The following is a 24,208-nucleotide window of genomic DNA, read 5'->3' on the forward strand; positions in this document are numbered from 1 at the left end:
TTTCTTTAAGATTCTATCCATAAAAGCACCGAGTTCGTTGTTGGTGTTAACGGGGCACGCTATCTTTTTACGGGGCCATTTTCCTGGGCTCGGAACGGCTTCGCGGTTTCGGCGTGCTCAGATACGACGGCAGCCGTCGAATATGCGCGGCACTGCATTTTCTCCAAGCTTGGGCTTTCCACGCTTGTGCAGCACTTTATCGCCGTTGACAATGAGTTAGTCGTAACACACGACGTCGCTGTGGTCAAAGTGCTTCTCGCAGAAACATGTGCGAGGAGAGTCAAAACTGAAGTGCCTATCTTCAATGCCAGGAATGGCATGTTTCTACTTCTCACGCTTGTCAGGACCTGCAGGAAACGCGAACATGGATACCTTGCCACCTCCCGGATCCCCAGAGCAACATTTCGTAACGCAGCATGTTTCTGGCATGCTGGTAGCACACAGTTACGACGCGACAACCGCCGAAACACGTGTCCTGCAATGGGAGACGCAGGCGTTTCCTTCCCGGGTTGCGATGGCAGCGCCTCCGCGCGGGCACTCTGGTCCCTGGGCAAAGCTTCCCAAATAGAGTTATGGAGAAGCTGCGTGACCCGGAAGTTATCAAGGGACCGTGCTAAAACTAAAAATAAGGAGCAGCATTTCTTAGTATATAGCGTTGGACCTAAGCCCGCAGCTCCAGCCCTGGGACAGTCCGCGCAAGCTGATTGGTAAAGGGACCAATCAAATCCTAGTTTGGCAATTCAAATAAACAGCAGGATTGGCTTATCATGCTTCTGAAACCGTTATCGCAAACACAATGCGTTCTGCGAACACTCTTTTAATGCGTTAGAGTCCTCGGTACGCAAAAATCACGGCGTGGCCTATCTCTAGCCACAGCGCGGCGCGCATGCGCGGTGAGTGGAGAGGGGGAGAGGTTGCGTGGAGAACGCCCGACGCTGCACACTGTCCACTGGAGTTATGGCGGTCGAAAGGTTCGGACGTGTCAGCGTGGTCTCGCCGTGGATTATGAAAGTTGTGAGTAGGAGCACCGACGAAAGTAGGCAGAGACTGCGCTGCCAGCTGAGTCGGAAGGAGCCCCTAACAGGCTCGTTTGGCGGCGGATGCTGTCTTTCCTTAGCGCTGCGTAGGGTCGTGTGAAGGGTTGCGTAACATTCGTGAAGGGTGGTTGTAGGGATAGGAGGTTAAGAGTATTGAAGTTTTAATGCTAACGCATTTCCGTACGATCCACCAATGGATCGACCATGCTTTTTTATCGCAAACGGTTGCCTTTAGCTCCTCTCCCGGAACATTTTTTTTCGGCGTCATTTTGTACCAGAACATTCATTCCGCACCTAGTGATTTACTTGACGCACAACTATTCTCATTAGCTCAATGTTAATTAGCGTGGCTTTGCTTATCGCTTAAAATAGACACCCCCGGCAGATTTCGACGAAACACCGTCCGCAAACTCGTGAATGGGCTAGCTCTTATCTTTCTCATTTCAACACGCGATTTCGGGAGTCCACTGCACCTACGTAGCAGAACGCTGTTATTAGTTATTTTCGAGGACAGATATCTAGTATCCAAAGCTGCACATTCCTTGCTTTAAGAGAATCAGGAACGCACTGGGGTAGCAACGACTGTATGATTTGTGTTTCTTTATTTGTTGTGTAAAACAAGACGAAAAATAATGCGTGTAACACAAATGCGTGCTTCAAAGCTATCGCTTTTTTCTAGACGCGGCGCAACGGTGCAGTGTAAGGACAAGTGCACGTTTGTCCGGATAGGCGCTACGCAGAAATAAAATTGACTTACTTTTTAAAAGGTACTGTACTCACTTCGAATTCCTTTCTGGAAAAAGCACATTAAATTCAGCGTTCTTAATTTGCTGTACTACAAATTGGGTCAGCTATCTATCTGTAGACATGCAAGCTACCTACATCAAGGCAACAAAAAAGATTAGTTTCAAAGGAAATCATTGTAATGTTAATGGCGAAATGGTCGGGGCAAAAACATTCCAAGCACAGGCGGCACCAGTGGCCAACAGCAAAATGTCCTCAATACACGTTGTGTGTATCTTGCTTCGGGAATCCAGAGTCCAAATCCAAGAAGTCCAAATGGTGATCCATATATGCTTTAAACGAGTGATGATGCTTACGAATATAGAGATTGCTCATCGTCGCGCGTGCGCGTGCGTGGGATGTCAGGTGGATTGACCAGCATCTGGTCGTGGGCTTTGATTAGATCTATCTTCGAAAAAACGCGGGCGCCATGAATATGCGTGATAAAGTCTTGATGCAGAGTTATACCGCCACTGTCCCAGCGTGAGGCCACGCACATCTACCCGCTGGGACGTTCCATCACCACCAGTTAGGATACATGTGGGGGGGCATCACCTTCTCTACAAGATTGTTCGCATTGATTGTAATGCAAGATTGTATTCACATCGCCATCCTTAACGGGTGAAGTTTCTGAGGAAGTTTGTCTGTCTTGTGCGCCTGGCCTGAAAGCAGTGACTTCACACATGAAGAAGTAATAGAAGGCACTATGCAATTTCTAGCGCACTATACTTTGGAACAGGAGTTCTATGTCAGGCAAGCAAGAACACAACTCATATTTCATATGATACGCAATTGTGGTCCTCAGGTCTTACTTCCCAGTCACTCGGTCCATGCCCGGTGCAATGCGATGTTCGTGTATCAGTGGACGGTTCATGTACTGTATATACCATAGGTCATTACACACATCGTATGTCATCAAGTGGTTACCTAGACACCGTTCAACACTTCTCGGATTGAATTTGACAAACCTAAAAGCCTTGAACATGAGAGAACTGATGTTCTGATGCTGGAACACATAGAAAAGACAAACACATACAAAGCCTCAAGTGCCTAAGAAATTAACGATGAAAGATGGAAGTCATTGAAAAGGTTAGCCAGCTGTAGGATAAAAGCCTTGGCATATAGAAACCGGCTAGTGGTGCGTCCTCAGTATAAGCCGATCAGCTTTGGGTATCGGCTTTCTGAGCGTGCTTTGCCTATGAGCCACCTTAAGATATCCAAGCAGTTCAGAGTTCAATTTCCGTCACCTCAACCCTAGTAGAACAATTTGTTGCCGGAACGTCGTGGTAATGTTTCACTCAAACGTTGCAGAAACGTGGCTAATGTCCTCTTGAAAACCAGTTGCAGCAACGTTGTTAGATAACATTTGGGCGACATTGTGACAGCACTAGAACTATGTTTGCCCAACACAAATACGACATTGATGCAACATTTCCGTCATGTTTCCATAATATTGTGACACCGTTACAGCAATATTCTTCAACGCACACACAATATTGTGGCAACATTTAGGTAATGTTTTCGCTACATTATGACAGTGTTACGGCCATATTTCTTTAGCACAACACAACATCTAGGCAACAGTTATACAATGTTTCTACAACATTGTAAAGCGTTACATCCATGTTTGTTGCACACACCTCAGGAAGCACCGAAGGGCAACACTTCACCAGTGTCATACTGCGACGTTTCCCAAATGTCACTAATGTCCACAACTTTAACTTTATTTGCAACATTCATTTGGAACACTCGAGCAACGTGTACACAACACTGCAAGAACATTGCGGCACCGTATGTACACATATTTCAATGCGTGACTACATAAGTGCCGTGCCTTTGACTGGAGGTGGGGAAACCCCGTATTGTGATCAAGCAGTAGAGCTACCCTATGGAGGTAGATACTGCGGAGGAAGCCGCCTGCGCTTCCCACTGGGTGGAGAATATACTGAAACACAAAACTGTTGAGGTACTTTGATTAACTGTAGTGGGGCGTAAAGCATTTGTAACGGTGACGATGATACATCCTTGCAATTAACCCATGTATCTATAACGACTCAAGTACAGGGAAGGATAACGGACGTATTTTCGTTACCGTTTCCATTTTCGTTACAGCTATATTTTCGTTTCCGTTATCAGTTTCTGATACCAGCTTCTAATTTCGTTTCCGTTACTGTTTCCGGTAATGGAACGGCTGTTACACAGCTGCAGGAGGACAGCTCGTCCGGCTCTGTCAGCACCCTGTTTTGCCCAAGTGCTGCTTCGATGTCACGCGCACACACTACACAAGTAATTTTAAGTCGTTGGGATGCGCCCATCTTGCAGGATTTTTAAAGAAGTGTAGGAACATGTCTTCAGTCAGTCTTCTGTCTTCAGTCACTCTGAGTCCAGCAACCCAAGATGAGCGTAACCTTTATCCAATGTCGCATTCATAGGCGGACGCTCTCAGTAGTAAACAATGCTGCCATAGCCACGGTGAAATGAAGAAAGTAAAAAAAAAAAAAAAAATATCATATGCTGTCATCCTCGTGCTATGGTGGAGTAAAGTGCGTGGAGTCTGTGTTGTGTAAGTCTCATGTTTTGATGTCATGTATGTAGGCAATGTCACGAGTAAGTAAGCGAGTGATGCACCCTCGATATCCAATATTGCTGTCGTGTTTCCACGCTGTCGTGTAGTATTTAGAGCATTACAGGGAATGGAGTCATACAAATACAAAAATAAAATGAAAAGTCACTGAAATGTCATCGCACAACAGTAACAGCCATTACCCGAATTCAATACCGGACGATCATTTTCGTTTCCGTTTCTGTTTCCGCTAATAGAGGACAGTGGTACGCGTTTCCGTTTCCGTTATCGTTACCATCTCCAATTTCGGTAATATACCGTTACTGTTTCCGTTACCGTTACCCTTCCCTGCTCAAGTATACCCAACAACGTTCCTGGCATCCCTTTCTGTCAAGTGCAATGTTTTTAACTTGTCTTTTAACTGTTGTGTCTTGTCTTTTGTCTTTTAACTGTTGTGTTTTAAGTCAGGCTTGTGCTACTGGGATAGTAACTGAGAGGAATGCACGAGGCCCCTCACAAAACCTGGACATATTATGAATATGTTGCTTGAAATGTTGTATTTCTTTTCCAAGAAACATCGCTGTAACGCTGTCTAAATGGTGCAAAAATACAACGCAAATGCTGGCTCCACATTGTCTTTGTGTTGGTGAAATATGGCTGCAACGCTCTCTCTACGTTGCAGAAACATAACACAAATGTTGTTTTAAAGGGGCAATAAACACGTGTACGAGGCGCACTTTTTTTAATGCACTGTGATACGTTTCCGACGGTGAACGTTTTCAAAAATAGTTGTCGCAAAAAGTAAATAATGGCTCCAAACCGACTGAATATACAAGGTGTTTCACGAAAATTCCCCGGCTGAATAATTCGTGAACAGGTGGCGCTAGCCAAGAAACTTCTGTTACCTGTTAAAGATCCCTGGGACATCGGCCATGAACTGAGTAGTGAGCAGCTCATTTGCATACGCTCATTAATTAGAAAAACATCGCAACTTTTAATTGTGTGTGTCAACCAAGCGGATGAACACGAAATTGACAGTCGGATAGCTGATCCAAAGAGCGCATTGGTGCACTACTCCGCGCAAGAAACATGTAAACCGAAACCGATTAATTACTCGCAAAAATCACTAAGTGTCGATGCAGTTTTTTTCTTGCAATATTTTTCGCTGAAAGTCCCGATGCGTAAAACAGAGGTTCCGTAAACGTGGAAGTTAAAAGTTAAGATGTTTATCTAATTAGGGAGCGTATGCAAATGAGCCGCTCACTACTCAGTTCAATGCCGATGTTCCAAGGATCTTTTAAAAAAAGAAATTTCTTCGATAGCACCACCTGTTCACGAATTATTCAGGTTGGGGATTTTCGTGAAACATCCTGTATATTCACTGCACTCTTTCGCTCTCATGCCCCGCCCTGCGATGTCCTGACGACAATAGTGAACGTCATTTTGACGTCACGCTTCATCAGCCATTTAGAATGCGGGACGTTTATACTTTAATTTTGTTGTAATATCGAGAAGTGAGGTCAATTCTAAACATATTCCCAGTTGTCCAATCCAAGGCAGCCTGTTCAAACTGTACCAAAAACCCTCAATATTCTATTTCACGTGCGCACTATGTTTTCAGTGCTGTATTGCTCCACAAGGTCACCGCGATGTTCCCGCAACCGGTTCCCTCGCGAGCTGCAGCTTCTCTCAATGGGGTCCGCTATTGGCTAGGAAAGCGAAATCTCCCCCGTCTTCAGCGCCTACAATTCGGTGTTGCTATACTTTGGAACTTGGTGACGTGACCCGGTCCCAAGGATAAGGACAGACTTGCGGGGTTTATGCTCTTTGAGTGGCATTGTTTCGTGTTAAAGATGCTCGCTGGAAGCAAAATAATTTCATATTTGTATATCGCGAGCTACGTTCTTTCATTGGGCATAATAATTGGAGAATGTTCGTCGACCTGTTTTGCGCCCCTTTGAAAATGTATTGTTGTTAGGAAACTATGGCTGTAAGGCTGTCTCAATGCTGCAGCAGCATAACAAAAATGTTGCCTCTATATTTCATTTGCGTTGACGGACTATGGCCGTGACGCTGTCTCAATGTCGCAGCAATATAACACACACATTCCCTCTTTGTTTTATTTATATTGAAGGGTCGTTGTCTCAATGTTGCGGAAATGTTCTCCGGCATCGCTGCTGGCGAAAAATTTTCAAGGAGGCATTACCCACGTTCGCGCAATGTTTGAGATAATATTTTCACAACCGTCTTGAAAATTTTGCGCGATTATAGGGTACTGCCAGTGGCTTGGATGAGTAATGTTGCTCGAAGGTGACTGAGGAACGTTCAGACATTGTCCCCTAGCAACACTGGAGAAACATTGCACTGTCACGTTGCACACTCTTAAAAATGAACTTCGCCGCATAGCACGCTACTAGCCAACCATAATCTCGAATGATACGTACGCCTTTTTGGTGACAATTATGAACAGCGTAAGTGTCACAAAAAAGGCGTACGCCTCCCGTTCTCAACAAATCAGAGCAGATAATGATATCATTCGAGATGAGGGTTGGCTAGTAGCGTGCTATGCTGTGTAGTTCATTTTTAAGAGTGCAGGAACATCGTAAAATAGATAGTAACGTTGGCCCACTTTTGGTAATATTACAATAATGTTAACAAATGTTGCAAAATGTTGCTGCACATTGGACAACATTTACAATGTTGCTTCAACGTCACTGCAGCAATGTGTGCTACAACACTCTTAAAAATGAACTTCACCGCACAGCACGCTCCTAGCCAACCATCATCCCGAATGACAACGTTCTCGACCCTGTTTTGTTGAAAACAAGAGGCGGAGCCTATCTTGTGCATTATGCACGGCACAAAATAGGCTCCGCCTCTCGTTTTCAACAAATCAGGGGCGAGAACGTTGTCATTCGGGATGATGGTTGGCTAGGAGCGTGCTGTGCGGCGAAGTTCATTTTTAAGAGTGTAGGGAAGTGACGGAACGACAGAAGAAAAAATATCAGTTTCAAACACGTGAAAGATAATGTACGCTGAGGAAGAGCCTCGCCTCTTGAAGGTACAAATTTGATAAAGCGTGGAAAGGACGGCTGTGAGAGAGAGCGCACGAACTTCTTTGCCAGGGTTTCGACGGAGAGCTAATCATAAGTGCGCCACGTGGTGGTTGCTCCCTGAAGTAATCCGGTTTGTCCGCCAGTTGTGCTCATAAAGATGCATCGTGTGAAACGACCCAGAGTCAAAGCGATTCCGAGATGTCACCAACAAAGACTGTATATCTTAATATTTCCTCTTTCTATAAACTATATCTGCAACAGCAATGCGCACAAGGGTTGTTTACAACTTATGCACTTCTACATGCAATCTAAGACAGTGTCTAATATACCCAGATACACCAGATTCCCTGAGTAAATGGAACTCCTGATAAATGAGAAGTTTCTCCTGGTCCCTTCTGTTCAAAGATTCTGATGAAGGTTTGCAACCGAAGGACCAGAAGGTAGATCCCCTTCTAAAGAAACTCAGTAGATGCATATCAGCAGCAGCAACAGCGGTTTATTTCGTTCGAACAAATAAGCGACCAATGCCTGTGCATGAAGGAAATGTGTTAACAGTTCACGTAGCTACCATGCTGTACGGGAAGCTGTAGTTCCGTCCCACGTGGGTAGTCTTCTTTGCGTCCGTCTTTACATGAATGTAGTCAGCCAGTTTCAAGAGTCCCATGTTACCTATTGCCACATGTAGGCTGGAATGTCATTATTCTCTGCCCAACCTTCCGCTTCTGGTTGCTTTGTTTGCAGCATGCACCAAGTCATTGTGTTACTATTCACTTGCCACGACTTATCCTCACACATATTTGTCGTCGTAAATTTCTTAAACCATATGTGTAGGCATATTGCCATGCCAATGTGGTCGAGCAGAGGATAATAAAATTACAGCACGGGGTATGATGGCTGGTGGATGGTTGTGTTTATGGTGTGCAAGACGGCGCAGCCATGCTGCGCAACGAGCCCACGCTGGCTTGGGAAGACAGCAGATTATAAGTACCAATAACATAGAAATTCTTATAATGAGCACGTGCATTTGCTAGGGAGAATGCTTAACACGTGATACCAGAAACCGTGGTCAGAAGTAAGAAACCCGTGTGAAGCCCGTACCAGTAGCTGAAAAGAAACGAAACATCAGTTATCAAAAATGTCATCTCCAGCTCAAGAATCCCTTGAAAGCAAAATGATGCGTGGGACTTCAGCTTACGCCTGACTCGCACTGCTGCGTTTACGGTTGTGCTTGCGTGTTACGTCCGCTGACAGCGAATGACTGCAACGGAACATCATTCAGGACGGAACGATGGTAGACGTAAGACGCCGTATGGAGCCGTAAACGCTGTATTGTGAATCAGCCTTTAACCTTGAAAGTGGAAGTACAGGGTGTTTCACCTAAAGTGATAAAAATTCCTGATTGGCGACGTACTCGCCGGAGGGTTGTGGGACTTTCGGCAATTACCTTCTAGAAACTTTTGCCGCCATTTAGGAAGGCTTTGGACAATTTTTAATTGAGGGAAACTGATTTTTTCAATTGAACTTTGAAAATTGCCCAGCGAACTTCACTTTTTTTTTTTACAGAAGTATGAAGTCCTCCATGGATAACCAGAGACCCAACAAAACTATGCACAGTATCGCAACAGAAATAGTAAAAAGAAAAAAAAGTGAACATTAAGCTTTAGTCCCGCCTACTTGAGTTTCGCAAAGAAGCGCGCGCGACATGTGCGTCTAGGGCAGGAAGTGTCCCCGCCTCTAGTTTTACCTTCCTTTCTTGACCTTGATGCTGGTGGGACCACCTGGTTTAATTAAAGGGTTCCGCGTAAAAGGGCCATAACAGAACCGGATATATTCCTCGTTGAAAGTCATTCCTTGTTTAAAAAAAAAACCCTCAAACGCGCACGTGTGTTGAAATATCCATCGCTCTTGTTATCTATCCATCGTCATTTGCTATGCAAATGACCCGAAATAAGAACTACGCACTTTTCGAGCATAGAAAGAGCGACAGGAAATCTACGTGAGAGGGCCACGTACTCTGTACCGATGGAGCTGATTGGTGTAAGAGCTTATTTATTAGCTCTCTAACCAAGGACGATATATATTAGTGGTGTATTTTTTATTCATTACAGAATTTTTATTAAAAAATCTCGCAGAGAACGGGTTATACGGCCATGCGAACATCCTGTAGGACAGCGTTGCAACTACGGAACGACTAACTAGATAAAATTCATTAATTAACTTATTAATTTGCAGTTTTCTGGGAAATGCGGGACCGCAGAATTGGAGCCAGTCATTATTCAATTCCACCGTCTTTATTAAACACCTTGTGAAGCGAACGTACTTTGATGCCAATGTACAATGCCAAATTTCGCTATGCAAATAAGCCGAAACTAGAACTACGCGCTTTTCGAGCACTTCCGTTGCGCGGCGATCTCAGGCAGCGTTGGATCCAATGCACCCCGACAGCTTGACACGGTGACGTTGTACACCTGATGGCGCTACGTACATTTTCAGTGGCGATTGGTTTCAATAAGACCGCCCGTGTGACAGAAGTATAACGCTAGGGAGCGAACTTTCTCTTTAGGCGTAATGAGGACGGAAGTGTCTGTTGGCCACTTCATATATTTAAGGCAACTCTTTTCCAAGAAACAAAAGTTTGGAGTATAGTATATGGCCGTAAGAGACAAGTTGTATTGTTTATCCGTTCGAGATTGTCACTCGCTTCCTCGAAGGAGCAATGAAGTGACATTTAGAACGCCCCAAGTGCTTACTCAAGAAGCAGTCTCTCTGCACCTTCAGCATGAATTTGCCTATGTTGCTGAAGCACGGGAGACTCCTGTCCCTCTTCTGCGGGATGCTGATACACTTCGAGTATATTCTCGCTATCTAACCAGTCACCCTCACCACTATCTTTGCCATATTGACGACGAATGCCCTGACTCGGCTTTCGGCAAGACCATCGCCCGCCTGAAGGATCATCTTCCTCCCTCCCCAACCACTCCCACATATGCGCCAGCAATGTGGACCCTTGCGCGTCCTGATATCTGCTCCACCATCCCTGGTCTTCAGCGCAAGCGTGACACTCCCGCACCTGTAGCCCTCCAACTCGCTCTCCATTGTTTGCACTCCACGTATCAGAATCATCGCCAGGTATACACGGACGGCTCAGTCACGGCAGACAGCTCGGGTGCTGCATTTTATATCCCTGGTAGTGACTTTCAGCAAGCCGTTGTCCTCCCATACCCAATGTCTTCTATGGAAGCGGAACTCCTCGGCATCCTCTCTGCTCTACAGCATCTGCTCGGTCTGCCGGCTGCACAGTGGGTTGTTCTGACTGACAGCAAGGCCTCACTGGATTTGCTGCTCTCGTTTCGCCCCAGCACCATATGCACTCTCCACACGCTCATACTACAAGCTCTGACACAACTTGCGGTAACTGGCCATTCTGTGACGCTTCAATGGATCCCGGGACACGTAGGCCTTCTGGGTAACACCCGCGCAGACACAATAGCAAGAGACGCAACATCTAACAGAGCTCTTCCTGCCACCCCTCTGCCCCTAACGATCTCTGTCTGCTCCCTGCACATTCGTCGGTGGCGTTATGTCCGTACCCGGCAGTTCCGAGCGGACTCTACCTCATATCATCATTTCGTACGCCTCATTGACCCCATGCAGGACTTCACTATTGCCTGCCGCTGCAATAGAGCTGAAGAATCACTCCTCCACCGCCTTCGAATGAATGTTGCACGGACACCCTCACTCCTGCATAAAATGCGCCAGACGAACTCCCCCGATTGCACAACTTGCTATGTGGAAGCCGACATCGAGCACTACCTCCTATTCTGTAACCGGTACCTCCCAGAAAGACTCGTCCTCCAACGCCACTTGCGACAACTTGGCTACCCTAACGTCTCTTTGGCCACCCTGCTCGGCCCGGTCCTGCACAACCAGGGGGCAGTTACGACTGCCCTCTTGAGCTTTCTCCGTGCAACCGGTCTCTCGACCAGCCTCTAAGGCCCTTTTGTGTATCTGTCTGTGTGTATGTGTGTGTGTATTCCGTTTTCTTTCCTTTTTTTTTCGTTTCTTTCTTTTTTTTCGTTTCTTCTTTTTTTTCGCTTCTTTCCTTTTTTTCCTTTTTTCGTTTTCTTTCCTCTTTTTCGTTTCTTTCCCTTTTCTTTTCGCTTCTTTCTTTTTTTTTTCGTTTCTTCTTTTTTTTCGCTTCTTTCCTTCTTTTCCTTTTTTCGTTTTCTTTCCTCTTTTTCGTTTCTTTCCCTTTTCTTTTCGTTTCTTTCTTTTTCTTTTCTTTCTTTTTTTTTCGTTCTCTCTCTATTTTTTCGTTTTCTTTCCTCTATTTTGTTTTCTCCCTTTTTTTTTCGCTTTCTTTCTTTCGTTTTTTTTCGTTTTCTTTCATGCCGCCTTCTTTCCTTTTTTCGTTTTCTTCCTATCTTTTCGTCCCCTTTCCTTTTCCGTTCCTCTTTACGAAAGGAATAGCAAGTCGGCCTTTGCCTGACTAACCTTTCCTTGTTTTTTTTTTTTTTCTCAATAAACATATTCCCCCCCCTATGTTTACTTGATTTCATCAGTCACGACAGGTGTTGTTCGCATACAGCACAGTGGAGGAGCAAAGCACATCCTCCGCTGGAAACTTCTGTACGCTTTGCACCGCATGTATCCTGGGGGCCTATTCCGATCTATGTCGGTAGCGCGAACGTGTCGTTCGGGAGCGAGAACACGTGGTATGTGACGCAACGTAACGCTATCGAAGAGAATTTGGTATTCCCTGCGCTCCAAACGCGTCGCCCGTAAGCGACGGTGTCGCTCACGGGAACGACAGCCTCCACCCTGTCGATATGGTGGATGATACTGTCGTTAAGCGGAGCGAGAGCTGTCAAGACGGCTGCAAGTTACTTCGCGTGGCTAAACACAATCACGGTTGGCGCCGGTGTTTAGATCGGGCGACAACGGGTTTGTATCAGATGAAACGCCTTTATTGAAACCACTTTGCCACAGAGACAATTCTCCACCCCCTATCATACATATCAAACAATACACAAAGGTCTGCCTAAAGCTTACATTTCTCCACTTGTTAACTGTCCTGACAGCTCCTTCTCTGGGAATTTAATATCGCGACTGATTCTGCCCACTGATTCTAATTGCGTGTAGGTCGTCAGCAAAATGTCCGTGACTAAAGTGCGGTGCTCTATGACGAACAGCAACACAATTTCATATTATTCGTGCACTGAGCGAGAAGCGCGAGACTTCTCCATCGTCAACGCGTCGTCGTCGTCGTCTGCTTCCAAAATAAGGCATTCCGCGTGATTCTCCTCCTGCTACACTATTGGCTCAGAGTGCAACGTCTCGTTCCCAGACGTCTTAACCTCTACCGACAGTCAACAAATCAAGCGCACTGTCGTTAAAAGCTACATGGGAATACCAAAAGTGGCAGGTGTCGTTCCCGGTGCTCGTTATCGTCTTCTACCGATACTCCTCTATCGACACCGTCGCTGCCGCTCGACAGCGGCTCGGAATAGGGCCCCTGGGGACCGCAGGGAGTTGACATAGAGACGTTGGAGTTTTATTGGACCTCGTTAGATTCTTGTTTATTATTGTACTCGAATAATATACCCTTCAGCTTCCCGGAAGCGCTCTCCTTGCTTGTACATCAACATTGATCCGACTTAGTGTGACTACAATGGCGCCTCAACATGTCACGAAGCTGGTAACACCGGATTACCTAGTTGCGTGATAAAAAATTTCTTGTCATACTCACTTAAATGAAGAGATCCATCTGTGTATTAATAACACTCCCCGCCTGGACACTTTGAGTAGACCAAATAGAATCCACTTTCCCTATGGCTCTTCGCGAAAGGCCCTTTCTGAAAGGTCATCGCAAGCCGTAGGATTAGAATCACAAATGAATTTTTGAGCTTGAGTGGCAGCCGTTAGCTAGACTCTATAAACCGAACTTCACCACATAGCACGCTCTACGCCAACCATTACAACGAATGATAGGGTATCGCTTCTGATTCGAAGAGAGAGATGGCCTATGCCTTTTCGTGTCAATTTGCATAGATGATAATTAACAGAAAAAGGCGTACGCCGCCCTCTTTCCTCGAATCAGTAGCGATAACCCGATCATTCTTGGCAATCGTTGGCGCAGAGCGTGCTATGCGGTGAAGTTCAGTTTTCAGAGTGTAGTGGTTAGAGGTTCGCACAAGCGTACCGATTCGGCGATCTTGTGCAAACCACACGTTCGCTTTCCTCCTCTCCTCCTCTAGTGGGAATTCAGTGCACGCGTAACGACGTGCGTGTGCTGGATCATCCACGATCATCTCGAGGTTATATAGCCATGCCTCAAGTAGTTTCCAGGGAAGCAGCAGTGCATCACCAAGTCCCCGGCGAAAACGGGATTTAGATGCATCGATATTTTACATTGTTAGTAGGTAGTTAGTCAACGAATAAATCAAACTTCTATTCACTAAGAATATTTCTATGGATAACTGGGACAAAAAGTTGTAAGCAGCTTGACGAGCTCGAAGCCCATTTTACGCATTTGATGAGCTCATCACTCTTCAAAATGGGTGGTGGTGGTAGTGCTGAAAGAGCTCGTCGTTGTCGGCCTCACACAGGTGGGCAACATCACGACTAACGCAGTGGGGGAAGGTGCGTCCTGGGCCGACTTCTATGGGAACTGTGCCGAGATATGCCTGACAGCGTCTGAGGAAAACCCAGGAAAAATTCCAGACAGCACAGTCGTCACCAGGACCTCTTAAAAATAAACTTCAACGCATAGCGCGCTCCCAGCCAACTATAATCTCGAATGACGTCGTTCTCGCCCCTGATTTGTTGAACACTGGGGGCGTACGCTTGTTTTGTAGTATGACTTATGCAGTACATAATGATCCAAAAAGGCTTACGTCTCCCGTTTTCAACATACCACAGGGGAGAACGATATCATTCGGGATGATGGTTGGCTACTCTCTTAGAAATGAACTTCACCTCATAGCACGCCCCTAGCCAACCAAAATCTCAAATGATTTCGTTATCTGTCCTGATTTGTTGAAAACGGGAGGCGTACGCCTTTTCTGTGACAATTATGAACAGCATAAGTGTCACACAAAAGGCGTACGCCTCCCGTTTTCAACAAATCAGGTCAGATAACGATATCTTTTGAGATGAACATGAGGGGCAGAACGATGTCATTCGGGATGATCATTGACTAAAAGCGTGCTTTGTGGTCAAGTTCTGTTGCGAGTTTACAGAAACTCGTAACCTCATGCGTTTTCTTCAAGAAGCGGGCCTCGCGAATAAAAGACCAATCTAGTGCACCTCCCATCCACAGTGAACCTCCGTCGCTCTTCCTGCCTATATGCCTCACTCACTTGTCAACTCTCTTGTCTCTCTCATCTTTTTTTTTTTTTGCTATAGTCGTGACGATGCCCACTCGTGTGCAGCCAACAACGGCAAGCTATATCGACACCCCGTCAGTTCTCACAGTATGTGTAATAACAATCACCCAATCGTGAGGCATGCGTCTTCTTCGACGCACGCCTTAGACTCACGCATTCGACTAGACATTCTCGCTCGCAGACGATTCTAGACAGCCAATAACCACGAAAAGAAGCTTGGCGGGGTGGACACCGCCTGCACTTTTTTTTAACTACCTCTCTCAGCAAATTTGCGCTTTCGAAATGACAATTTGCGTGACAGTTCCTCAAGGTAAAGTAGTATGTTCATAGAGCGCGGTGAAAAATGCGTGCAATGTGTGTTCGGAGTGCCCTCCGTGCTCCTTAAAGTTCCTCTCTGGTCATTAACGGCGAAGGGTGTCAGTACGTACTTCGTGAAATTTGTTAATATTCTTTCGATTTGTGTGTATAATAGTTCGGGAACCAAATGTCGCTATGGAGTAAGTCTTCTCGCTGCTGTGCATGGTCATGATTGGGGCCCGCGAGTTTATGCGCAAAAATCTTCCAAAATATGTACGCAGATATGCTGCGCAAAACGTCAAAATATGCACGAAATATGCAGAAATACTATGATGCATGGAATTTTGCCGCAGAAGGTTTTGTGTGCCTTGGAACTGCTGAAATACGTAGAAATGAAAATGCATGCAGTTGGAAAGCACGTTCACGCGTGCATACTCATATATTCCTCGTTGATCATTGCTATATGCCACCACAGCCATATACGTACGTTTTCAAAGGTGTGCACACACACTTCCACATGCATTTTTACATGGGACGATTAACAACTTCTTGCTTTGCCAGTTAAGAAAGCCATGTACGGCGAAAATGTGCTCTGTGCCGCTGGATGTTACTCCGGCGAATTAGCTAGCTACCTATAGCTGATCTACGCCGTGTGCAGACAGCTCTTTGTTGTGATATTTATTGGCTCTGAGAACGGCACTCACACACTGCAATAATTTGATTCCCTTATTTTTATCAAGCACAACTTGAACGCGCTGACTACATGTCGCGGGCTTTCTTTTGAGAACTTGGTTCTGGGTGCTAGTGGTACTACCCGAATCCACTGTTACGTAGCACGAATGAGCCTAAAATCAGTGTAGTAGCTTAGATGCGTAGCAAGAACACGAGATTTGGGCAGACGTCCTCCCTGTTGAAATTAGCTGTGAGCAGTAGAACAACAACACAGGGAACGGCAGCCGTTAAGGAAAGCGCCGAAATGTGACATAACATCCAACAAAATAGCTCCGAAATATGTGGTATAATATGTAACTGTCATATTACATGACGGTCAAATGATGCCCAAATATGCAATTGTATGAGACACGAAACATTGAATTTTTATGTTGTTGTGAGTGGTAATGTGTGGAGAGATTTTAGAATATCATTTAGAACGCATTCAAAAAATATTAATTTTGCATAAACTCCCGTGACTTACTCATGACAGTCGCCTCGTGTTGTCGCACTATTGTCGCACTAATACGTATACAATGCTGTCACGAGAGGCATTTGCGTAAGAGGTGTATGAATGGCACGAGAATGGCGCGGTATCGTCAGGTGAAATTGCTGTGAAAGATGTCATCTTTATCTCGTACAACGAAACCTCTCTTTTGTAGCTTTTGCAACTGTCAAGGGGAACTTGTGCGCGGTCCTCGGTAGTACAGTCGGCAACGTGTTGGCTTCCTTCCCTAGCGCAAGATCGCTGGTTCGATACCCGTCGAGGGGGAGGTAAGCACTGCTTCCAGCCAAGTCTGTTGGATATTTCAGGGGCACGTCAAAAGAACCTCAGGCGCGTGCAGCATATCGACACACAAATAGGCGGACACGCCTTGCGTGTATACATCTACTCCGATTACTAAGATGTGCTCGTCACGAAGGTTCTTACCGCGCAGGGCGTCCATCTGGGTTCTTTCCGTGTTCGCCGCTTCTGTGATCTTGGAAGATAGGGCATTTCACACGTGTAGCTGCAGCGCTTCAGGTAGGCTTTGGTTATAGTTTTCCCCTGAAATGAATATTCCTTAGGAACCGGACTTGAACGGAGGTGCAGAGAAGATCGTAACACACATAAGGCGAATATCAACAAAGATCAGCTGTACAGTTTCTTTTTTTTTTTTTTTTGCTTTTAAGAATTTCATAATGTGTCACTTAACCAACAAAATGCGAAGCGCTTACAGTAAATTTTCTATTTTCTTGCAGTGCGCTTTAGAAGGACGCTGTAACTGTGCACATCGAAAAAATAATTTCTGAAATCGTATTCTGGAGAATGTAGCGTACAATGCGAAGAAATAAAATTTTATCCTATCTCTTCTACCTCACTCATCGTCACATCACAACCATTCAAAATTTTCTTATTTGGTGCATCAATTTAATTGCATTGCAATAGTCGTGGTGACTACAGACAATCCAAATCTACACAGCAGGACGCCGTCTCAGTCCCGAACCGGTTGCGTGTTTTCGCAAAATGAATGGTGACGTTACCTTGACACAAACAAAAAGGAAACAGCACTCGTCGGTTGCGTCCTTCGTGATTTATGACCGATAGAAAAAAAGAAAGGAAACGATGCTGATGCTTTCCCTCTCCCTCTCCTTCTCAAGATGTCCGGCAATGAGGAAAGACCTCTCATTGGTCTCCTCAAACGATTTGCCCAATCATCGCGGGAGATCGTTTAAACAGACCAATGCAGTTCGTCCCAGCATTGTCGCGCTTCTTGAGAAGGAGAGGGAGCGAGGTATATTAAATGGCTGTTTCTTTCGCTCACGCATCGCGAACGACGTTACCGATGCGAATTCTATTTCCTTTGCGTCGGAAGCCAAGATAACGTCTGCCAAGATAACGGCATCCTTCATTCTGCGAGAAGGAAGTTTCGCATTTTATTGCCCCCTCAAAATGCATGTTGAATGTTGAGAGTCGTGAGAGAAGGAGGAGAGAGGGAGAAGGAAGAGAGGAGAGGCAATAAAAGGTTTCCCTCCGCGGCGGTGAAACGTGTGGCTCTAAAGAGAGGAACCGAATAAATAAATAAAACTGGTCGCTCGTAATGGCGTAGAACAGAAAGTTCTAACAGCCAACTACGGCGTGTTTTTATAATTTTCGTTTTAGATTAAGTGGCGGATTGAGACTTCGTCGTTGCAGTGCTGAAATAGACCATAAAGCAATTTCTTACACTTTTCTGTTCTTCATCATTTAAAATTGTCATGGCACAACTAACTTTATCCAACACTTCCTTCGGATGCCATATTTAGCACCAATCTTACGCATGCGAATCAAGAAAAACGTGGGCGTCGCATCACCTGCAAGTAGTATAGATCTAGACTGCATAATATTCGAGCGGCATAAGAACCGAGCGCTATAACGACATCCTTTTTCTAATCCAAGATGGCCGATTCTAAGCCAACACAATCCAGTTCTAAGCCAACACAATCCACTTGTAATCCATGCACAAGCCAAATCCAAAGCCATCTGATTGGCCGCCATTAGCTCCGCCCACTTCACGTTGATTGGCCCATGCTAAGCCTACTGATCTTTGATTGGTTTACCGTAGCTCCACCCGTTTATGCTAATTACTTGGCTCCGCCCCACTTCACGTTGATTGGTCCACGCTAAACCTACTGATCGCGTTGATTGGTTCACCATAGCTCCGCCCCTTTTATGTTAATTACTTGACTCCGCCCCCTGCTTCACGCTGATTGGTGCACGCCCGCCGTGCTAATTAACCGGCTCCGCTGATTGGTCCTACTGTCCAGGCGCGGCCCCGGCAGCGGCCACGCTGCGGCTTTATCTCAGATGTTCGAACTTACCTTGTGGCGTCCGCCCACTTCATGCCGATTGGTCCATTCTAGGCCTGCCGACTTCTAAGCCGGTCCGCGCTAATGAGCGCTCTCCCAGCGCTCTGATTGGCCGCTACCAATTGGCCCTCGTTCCACTGAGGGAGCAACTCTTTACTGGCTCCAACCACTTCATGCTGATTGGCCCATTCTAAGCCTACTGACTTTTCAGCTGAACCACGCTAAGTCTGCTGATTGGGCCTTCACACCGATGGCTTGCCCCTGATTGGTCCACGCTATTTACCTTGTGGCGCAACTCTTTACTGGCACCACACACACTTTGTGCTGATTGGTCCTACTGATCCAGACTTCTAAGCCGAACCACGCTAAGCCTACTGATTGGCTCTTCATGGCGAAGCCTACCGATGGCTGGCCCCGATTGGTCCACGCTAAGCCTACTGAACACAGTGGTTTGCTAGCCTGAATTTGTCGGCAGCTGCTTCAGACAAGACACACGACAGGTGTTGATTTCAACCTTTATTTGGTACAACAGCCTGTGGGTTGGTTCAGCAGCATCAGAGAGATCGTTAGTTCCTTGCGCTCATTGGTCACTCAGCCCTCTCGGTAGATGCCATATGGCTCATCTCACTGCAAGTGGCCCATCACAGGCCTCTCATTGTTCACTTATGTGTAGAGCGCCCTAACAGACTCGAATTGGTCACTTCCACTCCGCGCTAGACCCGACTGCTACTCCCTCTAATCTCTAGATGAGATAATATAATACCCCTGTCACACGGGCATTTCGATCCTTCTCGAATCCGATCTGCATCGAACTTCCCGAGCACGCTCGAGTTTTGACGCTGCTACACGGCCACTTTCAATGCGCATTGAATCGTTGACGGTGTCGAGAATAGAGGCAAATGAATAAACGGAACTCATTAATTTCGCGTTTCCTATATAACAGCGATATTAGTGGTTTTATCGTATACCGATGTAACCATCATTTGTAGCTTCGCGCGCATGTCCGTCTTAAGTTATGACAGTTCACTGGGGTCAGGGGATGCAAATGGCGGCCGTCGAGCCGTCTTGAAATTCTCAATCCTGTTATGGGAACTGTCTTGAGTCAAGCAGGATCAAAGTTCGATCCTGCTTGGAAGCGGCCGTGTAGCACCATCCGATCTGCATTGGGTTCAAGCAGGTTCGGTCGAGCAGGATCGAAAATGCCCGTGTGACAGGGGTATTAGTTTAAATGTGGGATATTGGAACTTTCGCCATAAGATAGGTTTAGCCAGGCTCCAACGGCCCATTCCTCCATCCGCGGCTGCTCACTGGTTCACAATGAAACTCTTTCACATGCTCTGCCCTACACATACAATAGATGGCGCCGCTTGTCTTTCCAAAGATGGACAGCTGCGACGCGGGTGTTGATAACGTCCATTCTAACTGCAGTGGTCACTCCTTTCTATCCGACTGGTTCATACATCTAGCAAGAGAGCCGGCATTAGAAGCCAAATCTGCTGCTGAACATTACAAAACATGAATAAAACAGCTTACATCAATATGTTCGGTGCTGCCATCTGAAGTCAGCCTCCTTCATGCTATCCATGCCCCCTCACAGCCACGGTTGCCTCGCGGTGCCAACGGTAAATGTTCGGGGTACGATGAACACATCTTAAAACACACTCTACCTGTCGCTCCACAGAACACGAGTAAAGTGGGCTTAACCACGTTGTATGCACGCGTAGGGGGAAGCCCACCTCTGGGAGCAAGCTTTCGTTCTTGTGATAGTGTGCTTTGCACTTCAACATCAAAATATACTTCAGTGTTTATCAAGCAGAATGGAGAGGTAAAAACATAAATAATGCTATAGAGTGAAGCGCGTTCATTCTTAAAAGCTGAAGAACGGATTTTGTCGCAGATAGTGTGCTTCGACAACAACAAGTTTTCAATGTTTAATAAACGGAGCGCAAAAAAAAAAAGAAAGAAAACACTCATCGTGACGCCAAGCAGTGAAACCCACTAGCTCAGCACGCGTTCGGACTAAAGAGCTGAGCAGGAAGACGCACATGATAGAGAAACATGGATAGTTGATGCTTTGCAGAGATGCTCGTCTTAAGAAAAACTATTTCAATGTCGATTGAGCAGATCATCAAGAAACCCTGTAGAGCTGTACCTGCAAGGAAGCTTAGGATCGTTTTGTTTCAGACAGTGTGCGTTGCACTTGAACACAAGAGACTAATTAAATGTTCATCAAGCAGAATGGCGAAGCATAGTAATGGTGAAGCTCAAGATTGTTTCCCTCACTGACGCTCCAACGCTTATTAAACAAAGTGATCGGGTAGACTCATAGTGCTTGGTGCTATGCAGTGAAACTCTGCACGTACTCAATATTAAAAAGAAGACTCAACCCAAGCTGAGTAGCAAGAAACACAAGTTCAGATTGCTTTCACGGAGGCATTCTGTGGAAACGTATCCAGCGCACGCGACACGCCTAGCACGCGTTCCTTCAAAACAGTACGCAAGATCACTATTAGACAGTAAGAAGCATCATTAGAAATATAAGTTAAGGGTGATCACACAGATTCAAAATGATCATCACATTATAAGCAAGTTCATCTCAGAATAAATGTGTTCACTTTTATCACAGTTACAAATATGACAGGTTTTAGGACACATAGATTCACCGCGCGACACGAGCACCATACAGCACGCAATATCTGAAACGCGTGGACAGCTCACGCGATTTTAGCCTGCCCATATCCGCGTATATTGCAATTTTTCACCTGGGAGGCATGCACACACCGTTATCACGTAGCTATGAATACACACACACACACAATACAAGCTTGAATGCGTAATCTGCGCGACGCACGAGCTCAACATGCGCCGACACACCAAACTATCGCGCGCCTTCCAGGTTTACAAATCTACATCATGCCGCAAACGTAGCCAGCGTGGATTTCACGCGACACATCTCCGCGTTCGCACGAGCACTACTGAACAGTATGGAGAAATATAAATTTAGGATGATCGCACTCAATCTTAAAAGGCAGACTCAACCCAAGCTGAGTATGAAGAAACACATTGCTCCCCCAGAACATTACGCGCAAACATAACCAGCGCACGCAACCCGCCTCGCACAACTGGAAGCACCATTAGAAATATTAGGATAGTCGCATTATGAACAGGTTCATCTCGGAAAAAATGCGCGCTCACCTTCGCAGACCGGCACATACATTCACGAGCACCATGCAGCAATATCTGAAACATGCGGCGCGCGGGCAGCTCACGCGACTTTAGCCTGCCCATGTCCGCGTATATTGCGGTTTCAGATTTCAACATAAGAAATTAACTAAATCAAGCACAAAGCACAGTGATGCTATGTCGTGACTCCAATGCTTATTAAACAATGCTATGCAGTGAAGCTTCGCACATACTCAATGTTAAAAACGGACACTCAACCCAAACTGAATATGAAGAAACACGATTTCAGATTGCTCTCTCACCGAACATCCCGTGCAGTCGCACCTCCGCGTTCCTTCTCTATACTGGAAGCACCAATATTAAGATCGTCGCACTTTGAACAAGTTCATCTCATCAATAAAATTGGCTTACCTCATCAGACCGGTATAACGTACGTAGATTCTTGTCGCGCGACGCGCTACAGCAGGGTAGGGAAACACGGACGCGTGGACAGCTCACACGATTTTAACCTGCCCGCGCACACATGCTCAACATGCGCCGACACACCAAAATGTCGCGCACCTTCCAGGCACCCACATGTCGACCACTTACCATGCCAGCCGCACGGAAAACTTGATAGCCGAAACACAGGCGCACAATATAACCCTCCGGTTGGGACCATCTCTTTTATATCAGGGCTCGCTCGTTTCCGCAAGGTTGCAAGCCCGAGAAATTGGGTCACCTTGAAGATGTGTTGGAGCCATCTGTTTTATATCAAAACGCACTTCATGGCCAAACTCTGCGGCGGACCCTAGCGGAAAAAAACGTTGCGTCAAGGTGATGTAAATAGGCCTTCTCTGAGAAACTGGGTCACCTCGTAAATAATGTTTTCCGAGACCGCACGTATTAAAACCAGTGATCACACCACGCTATGCGAAGAAAAAAAATCCCTATGAGCCCACCTGCTCATTGCCGAAACAAGCACCGAGAACAAAGGGTTCGCTTATGCAGTTTCCAAACGTCCTTCGCAGCTAACGGGCGCGCATCACGGGCGCGATTGTGTAAACAAAATCGCGCCACCCTCCAAGGGCGCATTTGAGTTCCGTCCGTCGGTCGACTCTGGGTCAAGCGCACAACGAGGAAAGTTCTCATTTTCAGTTCATTCGGCAGTAAAATAAAAGTATTTCCCGTTTTTAGGGGGGAAAATTCTGTGTTGTGTGATGGAGAAGCTATACAGATAGGTGATAAGGAGAAGGATTATATAGCAGCATACTCATCGACTAAGCGAGTATAGTTTGGGGAGAGCGCCACGCTATTTTAAAGCCATTTTATATCATATCCCAAACGTTCTGCGCGATCAAACAGCATTATGGAAAGAAGAAAACCGTTTCACGCATCACGGTGCGTGCGCGTTTCAGCGTGCTCAAACAAGTTCTGGCTATTAGTAAAAGAAGTAGTTTTGGGTTCCCAGGCGGGTTCTGCATGGTGTTTCCAGCGCATCAGGCGACAACGTAAACTGTTCTGCGCGATCAAACAAGTCCAGCTCCCACGCGCGTGCCATATCATAACTTGTTTCAGCGTGCTCAAACAAGTTCTGGCTTTTGTGGTCGTATGATGGTGCAGATTTGTAAGAAACACTGAAGAGATTCAAGGGCACACACACTATGGAAGTCGACAGCCGAATTAGAAAAGGTATTGCGATTTTATCCTCGCTGTCTAATCAAAAGCACTATTTTCAGCAGGGCGAACGGTCCTCGATGTTTTGACGGCGTTTTTCGGTTGGATTCCGGAAGATGCAGTACCGCGGGGTCTCTATGAAGCTTTAATCGGGAAACGATTCACCACCACCATCGACAGGGTAGACGATGCTGTGGACGAGATCCTACGAGTATACCACGAAATTGAGCTAGAAAAAGGAGATGCGAACCTATTCATGATATCACGCAAAGTCCTAAAGAGATACGGCTACAGAGACATCGCGGGCATAGATATTCTTCAAGCTCTCCATCTGCTGCACGTCTTAGTTTACCTCTGGAATGAATGCTGTCGTATCAGGTACGAACCGGATGGCTGCCCCCTAATGATCGAGTGAAACTGCTGTGTAATCCTCACGTAAAATAAAGCTCTTCCTTCCGCACAAAAGATTTTTGAATGCATGAACAGACGGTTTCGAACGTCCAGCCTACCTCATTCAAAGCTTCTTTTTTTAAATTGCCACGCGGGCGTTTGACATCGCGTATCTTTACAACCACACATGGAGTAACCCTAAAACAAAGTATGGGGAATAAGGTACTTTCGAAGCCTGATGTGCGAAAATACTCTCCCTCTATATCTGTAAATAGGCAATACGCTGTGCAATTCGAGCTCCCACCGCACACCATT

The 24,208-nt window shown here is 46.0% G+C and overlaps 2 long non-coding RNA genes across 2 annotated transcripts in view; one reads left to right on the plus strand and one right to left on the minus strand.

Annotated features, from left to right (window-relative positions):
- Positions 1–961: 961 nt before the first annotated feature.
- On the plus strand, positions 962–17,162 carry LOC135390052 (uncharacterized). The gene is made up of 4 exons (XR_010421681.1): positions 962–1,014; positions 16,498–16,609; positions 16,774–16,859; positions 17,078–17,162. It is a non-coding gene; the product is annotated as an uncharacterized LOC135390052 (long non-coding RNA).
- The window catches only part of LOC135390051 (uncharacterized), a 43,935-nt gene continuing 27,700 nt past the window's right edge, over positions 7,974–24,208 (minus strand). The window contains exons 3-5 of the long non-coding RNA XR_010421680.1: positions 16,767–16,883; positions 13,189–13,294; positions 7,974–8,543 (exon numbers count right to left, since the gene is read on the minus strand). This is a non-coding gene — a long non-coding RNA (uncharacterized LOC135390051). The remainder of the gene's footprint in view (positions 8,544–13,188; positions 13,295–16,766; positions 16,884–24,208) is intronic.

Source organism: Ornithodoros turicata, chromosome 3, assembly GCF_037126465.1.
Source record: "Ornithodoros turicata isolate Travis chromosome 3, ASM3712646v1, whole genome shotgun sequence".
Lineage (NCBI taxonomy): Eukaryota > Metazoa > Arthropoda > Arachnida > Ixodida > Argasidae > Ornithodoros > Ornithodoros turicata.